Genomic DNA, 12,372 nt, shown 5'->3' on the forward strand with positions numbered 1-12,372 from the left:
CTCCATTTATCTCTCATCTTGTTAGGACTGGTGCAGCATCCTTCCCACTGAGCCGCACTGCCTGCCTCAGAACCTCTGCCTCATTACCCAGACGTATGGGCCTCTGTGGTCCAAAGGTCCTCACCAGGCTGGACTGCTCACGTTGCTGATTTGGTTTCTGTGTACAGCCGTGGAGGTGAATAAGCAGCACTGTGGGAGGAGGAGCTCTCCTGATTCCTTATCATGCAGAAGATATTTCCACTTCAGTGCAAACAGGGACCGAGACGACAGAACCGCTTGGAGGGAAATGAGCCAGTCCATGCAGAAGATGTTCTAACATAACCTCAGTAGCAGAAACTGGAGCAGAGCTCAGAACCATCCCAAAACCCGGTGTGTGTGGCTTCATAACCTTTTTAACTCGATCCCAGTAACTAGGAAAGAACCTGAACAGGCATATCTTACTAGATCATAAGCTTTGATGTACCAGTGCATACTGGCTCTGATTCAGACTGGCAGCAGTGGGGTGTTGGGTCGATGCTGTAAACCAGTCAGGTTCTCCTCTCTGGTGTGTTCCTGTTCAGCGTGTCTCGCGACATCAGTAATATCAGGTTGTTTTCTAGAACCGGTCTGAATGACAGCACCAAGCCTTGTGCATGTTGAATTCACACAACGTCAGCTTGCCTCTGTTAAACTCTGACCTACGTTTGAGTCATGGACAGCCCTGAAGGGAATTGAACTGCCATCTCAGTTTGTGTCACTGCAGAACCCAGTTTCAACTAAATGTCAGAGTTCAGAACACTGACACAGTTTCTTAAATCTTCAATATGCAACATATTTCCTTTATTAAAGTGCTATAACACGCAGTCAATACATTAAACCCCCTTCATGATGAGTCTGCATCTGACTTATGATTTCTATATAAACTGCCTTGTGTATTATTTATATTTAAGGTGTATTCATATCTATTTTCATCTCTGACATTTTTGTTTTACTAATGAGAAATTCATCAATAATGAAACTGGAATGTTTTTTATTTTATCATCTGAAATCAGATCAGGGTAAATATGTTTTTATCTTAGTTTTATTATTTCTGATCTAATGTGAACGTTTTAATTATCAAGTTATATTTGAGCTTCCGATATCTTCCAATTGATTATAAATATCAGTCAGTCATTTTCTACCACTTATTCCATAGTGGGTCACGGGGGAGCTGGTGTCTATCTCCAGCAGTCTATGGGCGAGAGGCGGGGTACACCCTGGACAGGTCGCCAGTCCATCACAGGGCAACACACAAACAACCATGCACACACTCATTCACTTAGGTGTATGAATGAGTGATTATAAATATAATTTTTCTTATTAGTTAATAATTATTTAAAAGGGACATATGCTACATCCATTTTTTAGCCCTTAAATACATGTTGTTGTGTACTTGGAGTCTGGAATGCAGAACAGTTGAATTTAGTCTCTCCAGGTGCTGCGTAGAAATCTTTATATTCTGTTTGGTTTGTATATTTTTCAGTCCGTTCAGTTTTTTCTATCATCTGTTACGTTTTTCCAACTGTTAGTCATAGTATTTGCTGCAGAACAGCTAAATGTGGTCATGGACTTCCGACTGATCAATTTCACGCGTCCGCCCCTGTTATTTCTCGCTGCAGTTTTGTAGTCCAGCTCCAGTATGCCTACGCTGAAAGAGGATAAGTTTGGTTCGGTTGTTGGGTATATTAACCCACGCAATTCATGACACCGTCCCCCAGCATCAGCACCTCTTCAAAGTGTCTGGTTACATGCTATTTTTCATGGAAATGTTCCCACATCAGTGGAGAAATTCCTGTTTCTCCCACAAGGACTTCATCTGATTAGGGATCAGTTCATTCTGTCTATGGAAACAACAGACGCAGCAAAGTAAGCGGCAAATAACGCTAAAATGACAACAAACTTTATGTTAGACATGAATTTACTGTGTTGAAATGACGTCTTTTGTTCTGATAGCAGTAGCACCGGGTCTTCTGCTGATGTTAGTGCTGTGTGCTGATTTTAGCTCCTGGAAGACAGAACCGTACTGCATGATTTAATATTATTATGACATAAACATTGTTTTTGCTTGTCTTGTTTCTGCACTACTTGATAATTATCAAATTCCAAAAATGGCCGAACAGGTCGACATGGAACGCTCTTGGACCTGGAGGGGGGCGGGGTGTGAAGTTCCTCAGCAGCATTTAAAGAGATGGCATTATTCATGTTGCTCTCAGACGCACCTCAGAGCAGGTAAAAGAGGAGCCTGTGGAGCCACAGAACAAGGAGTTCAGAGCAAAACATTGCGGTTCCACTTTATATAGACCACAACTAGATGATTAAAGGGTGAAAAGGCAGGATTTAAAAACATCATATGGCCTCTTTAAATCTATCGCTGGTTCCTGTGATTAAAGATTCTTTCCAGAACATTTCTATAATACACCCAAATAAACATCAAAATGGTTCATAGACATTTGGCCTAGATTTGGTAGATCTTTGAGATCTAGAATTTGTTTCAAATGTTTATCAGGAATGGAAACGTAGACCTGAATTAGAGCAGGCAGGATTGAACTCTCCACCTCTCTGCTCTCTGATCTGTTTCTAAGGACAAAGACTTCAGATTAGTTCATTATTTTAGTATAATTATCTAAAAAAAATCATGGATATGTGATAGTTCAGGGTTTTATTATTGTTGTAGAAACATTAATTTTGTAAATTTTGTAAATAGAAATGAAACTGTTGCCCATCAGAGACCATCTGTGTGCCCTTCTCACTGTGGTTCTGTGCGTACCGTTCTGGTCAGGACTGAACCTGGTCTCTGATGATATCCAGGAGGCGCCTTGCTGTCGCAGCACAACCTGAACTGCTCCATGTTTACATCACTTTAGATTAAAATCAGTGCAGTCTCAATTGTGAAATGTTTCATCGTATTTCCTGCACGCTGCTGATTACAGCAGAAAAATGGATGAAATTAGTATTTAATACTAAATCAAATCAAACTGCCTTTGAGTTTGTTTACAGACTCTTTGTGAAGCTTGTGAGTTTATAAGTTTAACCTTAGAGCGGTTTTAGAGGAGACAGTGTTAATGTATGACATGTCTCATTTATATTATAATAAGTCATACTGGAGGTGTGTAACTGTCCTCCACCCCTCCAAGACCCTGAGCTCAACCTTCTTTCACCAGCATCACTGATTCTGAAGATAAAACCAGCCCACTCACAGCTGGACCTTCTATATCTGCTCTGTTATCATTAGAGATGAGTTAGGATGTGTACGGCTATGGACCATGCAGAGATGCTCCCATTATGTTTACCTCAATGAGACATTTAATGTTTATACTGCAGCAGAGCAGACAGTAGAGATGATTACTGCCCCCACAGCTTCCTGTAGTGTACTGCCGGTATAAAACAACACTGATGAGATCAACAGCGTCACCAGTAACACCTGCTAGTCGTTGCAGCCTGAGTTGTGGAGTAGAAAAGATTGATGGAAACAACAGAGCAAAATAAACTTCCTGCTGCAGCTTCAGTCATCCTGGGGTGGGTTGAGGATGGCTACTCCCATCTGGCCTCACTGTCAATACTTCCACCAGGACTTCCTGTTGACATCATTTCCTGTGTGATTTTTATTTGTTTGGTCTCTTCCTAAAAGTTTTTAATTGTTGTGTTTAACAGCCTCTACTGCCTCCTGTTGATATGTTCTAGTAATTCATTGACATCTTCATGGTTTGGACTGCAGTAACTCTCCCATGCATGGCTAGAACCAGTAAACACAATGCAGAGAGACCCCCAGCTGGGATTCAAACCCAGGACCTTTGCACGTGGAGGAACGTGGTTAAAACTGAGTTTATGACACCATGTTTTGTTTGAGGGTACATTATTTAGGCATCTTGCATCATAAATACATTTATATGATGTGTTGCTGAAAAACCTCTGAAAAACTGTGAGAAAGGTTTTCAGAGATGTTTGATTCTAAGCTTTATTCTGTCCACTGACTCCAGGTGTTAAATGTGTGACTGAATCATATCAGCTGTGAGTTAATGGACCTAATTGATGGCTGGATGTTACAAAATGAACTCTGGTGCTGTTCGGGTGTCTGGAGGATGTAGATGTTGGACTGAACCCCCTTGAGCTTTTAATCATCTGCAGTTTGTGTTTGTCATCACTGCAAGTTCTTCTGATTCTTTTGTAAGAGGATCACTGACCAGAACATCTCTCTGTCTGCAGGTTGCATCCATTCACCACTTCACAGCCGTTCCTGATTGGCTCTTCTTAAAGCAGAAATACTGAACACTTCCTTCAGGTAAGATGACTTCTTCGCAGCTCTTGTCTCCCACTGACGACCTTGTATTCTGTGCATATTTGCTGCAGCGCTGTTTAAACGCTGCTCTTGAGGAAACTTTCCAAGGTGTGGGATTAATCAGCCCACGCTGGCCGTGGGCTGCACAGATCTGCTCAGGTTTTCTCCTCAGCATTCATTTCATGAGCAGCAGTCAAACAGCTTTTGCTCCATGAGAGCAATACGGAGTCTTCCAGAACTGAACTGGATCTTTAACAGGTCTAACACACCCACACGTTCTTACACTGACATCCACCTGTTGTCTGTCTAAATCAAACCCAGCAGAGATGAACTTTGTGTTGCTTCTGCTCACAGACAAAAACCAGGTCGAGTGTGGCATCCCTAAACGTGAGTATTGGCATCTCTGCAGTCGAGCAGATGTTTATTGGAGATGCTGATCTGCAGTTGATGGGTGCTTCAGTGTGAGCATCCAGTCTGTTCTATATATGCATCAAATGAACGGTTCTCCCATACATTGCAGGTCACACAGAACTATATAGAATAATAGAGAGGGATATTAATCATATGTAGGGTTTCAGTGAGCCTTTTAATGCTGTTGTTGACCATATTATTTACAGACCTCTGCTAATTTCTAGATTTCTGCACCAATAAACATATCTGTTTGGCTCCTAAATATTTGTTGCTCTTTGCTGACTTCCCTGAGGAATAAAAATAAATGCAAAATTTCTGGATAAACAGGATATGTTGCCCTGTTGGCAAACAGTCCAACTGTTTATTACTACCAGTCAGCACATTAGAAAGATGTCTATGTGCTGAAATATGCTACTAATATTTGGTGAAGGTTGTTCAGAGCATGTTGGGTCAGGTGATGCTCCAGTGGCTTCCTGTTGTTGGGGACAAGATGAACAAATGAGCTGATATGAGCCTATGGACCTGTTGTCCAGACAAATATTGGCTCTTCCTTCATGTGCAGCATTATGTGCAGATTAACCCTGTATATCAGAGACATGCAGTGTCAGGATGTTCAAACAGCTGGAAGATGTTGGAGCAGATGTTAAGGATAAATGGCATGTTGTTCCTTTTAACTCCAGCTGCGGTGAACTGATGCAGGATGGGCTTAAAGTGGGACTTAACCTGCAGGATCTGAAGGATGAAGCTTCGCTGGAGCTATTTGTTTGGCTCTGGACACATTCAAGGTTCTTGATGAACGCTGATCTGTGGATGTCCTCCTACCTGCCTGTTGGAGGCTTTGTGTCTTCTATGGACCTGATGTGTGATGGTCCACTCCTGTAAATCAAGGACCAGCTGTCTGCCAGCTCAATATAAGCAGACCAAGAAAACTGGTGCTTCCTCCTAGTCATGAGGGCAGTTGATTTCAGCAGCTGCTTTGGAGATGAACGTCACTGTAGAGTGTTTGAGAGCAGAGCAGCTGTAAAAGAAAGATGAAGATCGAAGCAGAAGTTGGAGTTGGAGGTAATAATTATAATACAAAAAAATTTAATAATACAATTATAATAATATAAGTAATAATAATATATCTCATAATGCTTCAAAACAACAGCCAAAACATTTTCAAACATTAAATTACTAAAAGCTCCATTTAAACCATGAAACATCAGTTATTAAACCTAGAAAAGCTGACAGACACTGGCAGACTTACATCTAAATACAGCTCTAAACAACATCTGTATTTATCCCCGCCTCTGTAAAGACAGAGGGTGTGGAAGAGCTTCTCTCTGTGAAGTGATTTGAATTAAGAGATATGACTAATAATTCAACACAACAGGAATGTGCTTCGTACAGACCCGTAAAGAAACAGAGGGAGAAAAATAATTAAATAATCAGTCTTCCTCAGGGAGGACAGGATATTTTTTATTATTTGTCCTTTTGGCTCCATGATGGTTTTTTGGTCTCTGTTGGCTGTTCATGTTCAGTGTTGTTGGTTAAATAACATGGAACAAGATTCTGGGAGCCAGTTAGCACCTGCCTTTCAAGCGTGCTAAATATAGATGGAGAAACTGAACCCGCAAACCGTTTCAGGTTTGATCAATTGCATTACATATACTCCTCCCATGTATTGCACATCTGGGTCATTATCATATGTTTTGCATATTAATGAAGGCAAAGATGCTAAAAAGTTTGCACCAGTTTGCACGTATTTTTTTGCACACCTATTGAAGATCAGGGCCTTAGTGAACAATTTTGTGTTTCTTTCAGCAGAAGTTCTGATTTTGCTCCTCAGGAGGAAGCAGTACATTTAGTCAGTGTTTCCAAATGTGCAGTCAGCTGCACATCTGAATTTCCTCAATGCTGACTGAATGGCTTTCAGCAGAGTTAAAGAAAGTTCCTGGAGTAGCCTCCCTGTGTGAGATGTTCTTGACAAACAGCACCAGCGTGGTTTCTTGAAGTCTGGGCCTGAAGCAGCACTGGCCAATGTTAATGTTGGCCAGTTGGCAATAAGTGTAACAGATCCACATCAAGCGGTCGCATTTCTTCATCTTGATGCATCTGGTTGGTCATGTAAGAAGCTGAGGTGTGTATGTAGACATTTTTATTTTCACACCCGGTAAAAACAAGTAAATGTTTCTTATATTGCAGCAGCGTAATCTCACACTTCATGTTCAATTTGATTTCCTTTTGACACATTTGACCAAAGGAAGGATCAGTTACAAGGAAAATGTGGTTTCTGAAGCCGTCTGAAAAAGGTTTCGTTGGGATATTTTTAGAAGAATGGTTCCAGAGGGAAAAATCTTGAGTTTGCATGTGGATAAACAGCAATAAACCCGTCGCAAACCCAACCCTTCACCTTAGCTACATGAGATGGAGCAACATGAGTACAGCTTCCTGTCCTTCTCTCAATTTGGTGTGTTTATGCAGTGTTACAGCGCCACACACTGGCCTGACATAGCTACTGCAGGGTTTCACGTCTTTGTGTTAGTTGCCCAACAAGAAATGGGATGGAGAGAGAGGGGAAGACATGCAGCAAAGGTCAACGGGCCAGAACTGGAACCTGTGACAGCTGCTTTGAGGACTGCAGCCTCCGTACATGGGTCTCATGTTCTACCACTGCTGCACCCCTGTCGCAGCTCTGCAGCGCCACCGCACTGCCCAGGGTTTTGGGTCATTTTCTTTGTTTTGTGTGGATGAAGACATTTGTGGAAGAAAAATACCATTTATACAAAAAACTTTCCAGACACGAATAATGCAAAGATGTGATCCGTCCGTTCAAACTTCAGGGATAAGATGTGCAGTGTCTGCTGTGCATGTTCATAAGCAAACAATGATGGCACAATTTAAATCTACTAAAGAAATTTTAATCATAATATCTGCATTATGTGCCATAAAATGGAAGCCAGTTTACAGATTAATCAGACAACGTAAAATCCTGGGTTAGTTTAAAAGCTGCTAACAGGCCAGAAAAAAGTTTTTTCTTGTGATTTTATTCGCTGAGCTCATGTGTTTGGAAAAGTTTCAGCATTTAACTTTGGAGAAAAAACATTTTATTCTCCTATATTCAGTTTTTTTTTTTTCATTCTGTCATTTTAGCCTCTCAGACTGAGAACAGAAACAGGTTCCCTCCAGGAATAAATCCTTTTGTCTCAGTTTTCTGTCTGGGACACATATTTGGTCATTAGCTCCTCATCACTTTGAATCCATTCTCAACTTCACATAGCCCATTAAAGAGGCCTCTGTGCTTTGGGGCTTTTCATGGTTTTGGTTGCAGATAAGGAACAATAGTGATGAGCAGGAGTTGCTGAACAAAAGCGTCTCAGTCGGTGACAGATTTTAGCTTGCTGCTAACAGGAACCGGCGCTCAAAGATCCGAAGCTCAGAGGAGAAACCACAGGGGACGGACAAATGAAAGAGACAGAGAGGAGTGGGAGGAGAATGAAGGAGGTTTTAATAAATGCAGTAGAGACAATAAATTTGTGTAAACTCTTAGAGCTCGTATTCTTTATTCTGATTTCAGTGCTCTTAGATGAACAATAAAACACTGAGACTATTATAGAGATAGGTTTGCTCAAAGACTCCTCTGTCTACATAAAGATATGAGGGAACACTGGTTATTTGCACATCAGTCAACATCGTCTCACTGCTTCAACGCTGACATTATAGACTGACTTTATACCAGCAATCAAACATGATTGTAAAAATGCAGAGTAATCATTAAATGTGGAGTTTAAAAGATAGGAGAAAAAGATTATTTTATGTTCATTGCCATTCATCTACTTCCTGTTATATGAGGTGGAAACTGGTTATGTTTCAGGAGCTGTGGAAATATTCTGTAGTTGGGTCTAGGCTGAGTCTGAATCTTTGGTTTGCAGGAGATGATGTTTCCTTATTATGGATGAGGGTTGCTTGTATGGATGTCTGTGCTGCATGTTTGCTGGTTAGGAGGAAACCTAGAATCTGACTGGAATAAAGTTTGAAGGAAGTGAAAAATACCTGAAAATAGATGGGAAAGTCAAGCAGAAATACTATTTAAAAATCAGTTTCATTCTGTGCAGCGCTGGCTAGAGAGGGGTTTCCTCTCATTGTCACAATGGCCGCAGAGCTTTGCAATAATTTTTATACTTGAATGTATTGTGGGGGGATTTTATGTGACAGACCAACACAAAGTGATGCATCACTGTGAAGTGGAAAATAATCCATGTTTTTCAAAATGTTTTACAATTAAAAATCTGATCAGTGTGGTGTGCATCTCTATTAAGCCCCCCATTTCTGCAGAACCACCTTTGGCTGCAGGTCTTTTGGGATTTGTCTTGACCAGCTTAGAATATCTACTGACCGAAGGTTCTGTCTGCTATTCTTTGTAAGAAAATCTCAAGTTCAGTCAGACTGGTTGAAGAACATCAGTTTTCAAGTCTTGCCACAGATTCTCAGATGAATTTAAGTCTGGACTTTGAGTAGGCCATTCCTACCCATGAAAATGCTTTGATGTAAAACATCCAATGTATCTCTGGCTGGATGTTCAAGGTGGTTGTCCTGCTGGAAGGTGAACCCCTACCCCAGTCTCAGGGCTTCCTTAGCGTCGAACAGGTTTTCTTCCAGGATTGTTCTGGATTTAGCTCCTTTCATCTTCCCATCAACTCTGACCGACGTCCCTGTCCCTGCTGAAGAAAGCACACTGTGTTTCATCATAGGGATGCTGTGTGGTGGTAATTTTCCTCCACTTATGAGGTTTTGCATCTAGAGCAAGTTCAGTTGTAGACTTCTTTCTTTTCGCCACTGTTCCATAAAGACCAGTTTTGTGGAGTGCACAACTAAGAGTTGACTTTTGAACAGATCCTTTCACCTGAGCTGCGGGTCTTGGCAGCTCCTCCAGAATCAACATAGCCTCGCTTCTGTTTGTGGTTGAATGGGACAAAATGTGTTACAGGTAAAGGGGTGTGAATTCTTTTGCGAAGCTCTCTACATGTATGTTATGTGAACATGTATGAATACATCCATGTGCTAATTCTGTGTGGTTCTCAGTGATTTATGATTTTTGTCACATTAAGATGCAAACATTTAGTTTGTTGTCATCAAACGTTTTACGTGTTTGTGTTGGGGTGAAGTCATGACATATTTTTTTGTCGTAAAACATTGAAATCTATCTATTTATTCATTGATCCATTGTTCCGCCCAGTCGAGTAATTCAATTATCTTTGTTCTGACCCTGCTCACAGCAGACCTGCAGTATGCTGGGCTTGGCTCTGAACTAAATCAAGGTCTTCAGCACTGTGTCTTCAAAGTGAATCACTCATAAAGATGCACTTTGAAATACCTGCAGGCTCTGAGGCAAAGTTCCTCAGCAGATCTGATCCAAGTGCAGAAACTTCGCATCGCATCAGAACCTTTTCTCTGCATATGTGGTATCCATGGTAATGATATGCCATTGATATTCATACAGGAGAGTATATTTCAGTGAAATTAAAGATTCAAACTTCAACATAAGGAGAGTTTCAGTTCATCATTCTGATCAGGAAACACTGCTGCACTTTTAGAGCAAAAAAGGGAAAAAAGCAAACAGAATTTAAGATTTGAGAACGTTTTTTTACAGAAAGAATTTGTTGCTTTTCTGTTTCTGTCTTTACCAAAGTGATATCTAGGAGATAAACAGCTGACAGGAGGCTTAGAACAGCTTTGTTGTGGTTAAACTGTGCACCTGAACCCCTTAAGAATCACTGATGGCTCAGATAGAAGCTCCTGGGTGTCAGTGGTTGGAGGAATCAGCAGCAGAACTCTCCGGCCTGACAGAAAGTCCAGTGGAACGGTTGTATGTGAATTTATCTAGTCCTCAGCTACAAACAGACTGCCATGCTTTGGGTGTGGGGTCACCCCTACCAAGATGGCAGCTACATTAATGCATTGTTTCAATAACCTGAGCAATGAAGGCAACATCTATGTGTTTAAATCTGTGTTCATAAAGTAGCAGTGTTAGATGCTAGCAGATGTTAGCAGCTAAAAGCAATGAAAACTGAAACCAATGAGTCACACAAAGCTTTTCTGCTGATTGTGTGACTGTTTCTGGGTCAGGTTAGCTTCAGCTGGACCACAGGAGGTGGAGGAAGTTGCTCGGTAGCTTCAGCTTGATCAGATTCAGACACTGGACAGTCATGAACCAACACCTCGGCTTTTCCAGGAGCTTCTCTGTCTTCACAGAACAAAGTTTATTCATCAAGAGTTTCAGAACCGAGCTGGAGCTGTGAAGCTTTCAGTTCATGCTGTGTGTTTGTGATGGAACATCACTCTGTGCAGTTTAGCTTTAAGCTGGTCTGCAGTCCCTTAAAGTTGCGCTTGATTTTCAGCAGCAACTTGTCACGTTCTGGTGCTGCTCATCTAGAGCAGGAGTGGTTTAGTGGAGCTAGTTGGAAAAAGACACCCTGATCGTCATTCTCCCCAGAGCTGAAGTGGTGCTTACATTCTGCTGCAGCATAATAAAATCTACCTGATTGATGGATGTATTTAAAGTATCTGTTGTCACCTCGCCTGCAGCAGACTTTATAATTTCATGAAGATGTGTTTTATGCTTGAAAAGAATGCAATAAACCACACTAAGATTTCATGTCAAAAGTTATAAGAGAAAATACTTAATTTTTTTCATATCGTTTTGTTTGAAGTTTGACCCATTCCCGGCCCAGCCCGACCCAGCCCAGATTTCTCTAAGACCCCTGAGATATTTCCACTCCTTCATGTGAACATATGGATACAGGCGAAGGCCTGAAGTCAGTCCTGATTTTTATCAGTGGTAAAAGTCAGATTGAAACCCAAAGACTTCTTCTGGACCTGTTTCTCATATTTCTGCTCTGAAACCAGACCAAACCTTCAGTACCACTCAGTTAAACACTGCATCCAGCCGGCAGACTCTTCAGCACAGCATCTCCTTCTCTTCTTCAGGTTGATTGAAGTTGTCCAAAGCAGCACAGTAACAGCAGCTCTGTTCTTTCATTGCTGCTGTCTGTTTTCCTGTTTCTGTTTTACACAACAGAACACCCTTTCTGGGCTCAGTTCAGTTCTGGATGGCTTTAAATGTGCCTAAGAATGACTTAAGCTGTTTACAGGATGCAGTCAGATTTTAAAGTTTCCAGCTCAAAGAAAACATGCAGAACATCTGAGGTTGTTGTTTTATTGTTCCTCTTTGCTGTTGAGAACCAAGTTTTATTTTCCTTCCTCTTCACAGTGATGTTCTGACCCTTAAAATCCAAATAAGATGCAGTGGAATCAGAACATCTCTGTTTCGGTTGGTCAAAGCTTTAGCATGAATTTAAAGAACATCTCTCACACTGAATGTTAGACCCTCAGTCACTGATGTTACCAAAGCTGGGGTTGGGGTTCCACTAGGGGTCACCGATTAGCACACATGGGGTCCGCCCCAGAAATGACAGAGATATTATGTTGATGCTAAATGTTAGACGGTGCTTATGGAGAGCTGAAAACAACCTGCTGGATGGTGATGCTCTCCATGTTGCCTGCTTTCACTGATGTTGTGATGCTTGAAAACCCAACCACCAGTTTCACCATTATGTTCTGGGTCAGAACCACTGCATCATCAAACTCTGACAAAAGTCATATACTGCCATCTCCTGGGTTTAACC

The 12,372-nt window shown here is 41.4% G+C and overlaps 1 protein-coding gene across 8 annotated transcripts in view; it reads left to right on the top strand.

Moving 5' to 3' along the window:
• si:cabz01090165.1 (uncharacterized protein LOC100333421 homolog) overlaps positions 1 to 12,372 on the top strand; it is a 387,003-nt gene that overhangs the window by 242,340 nt on the left and 132,291 nt on the right. For all 8 annotated transcript variants that reach the window (XM_047391962.1, XM_047391960.1, XM_047391963.1 and 5 more), the window contains one exon: positions 4,222 to 4,297. The gene's annotated coding sequence lies outside the window, so the exon portion shown is untranslated. The remainder of the gene's footprint in view (positions 1 to 4,221; positions 4,298 to 12,372) is intronic.

This window comes from Girardinichthys multiradiatus, chromosome 18 (assembly GCF_021462225.1).
Source record: "Girardinichthys multiradiatus isolate DD_20200921_A chromosome 18, DD_fGirMul_XY1, whole genome shotgun sequence".
Classification (NCBI taxonomy): Eukaryota; Metazoa; Chordata; class Actinopteri; order Cyprinodontiformes; family Goodeidae; genus Girardinichthys; species Girardinichthys multiradiatus.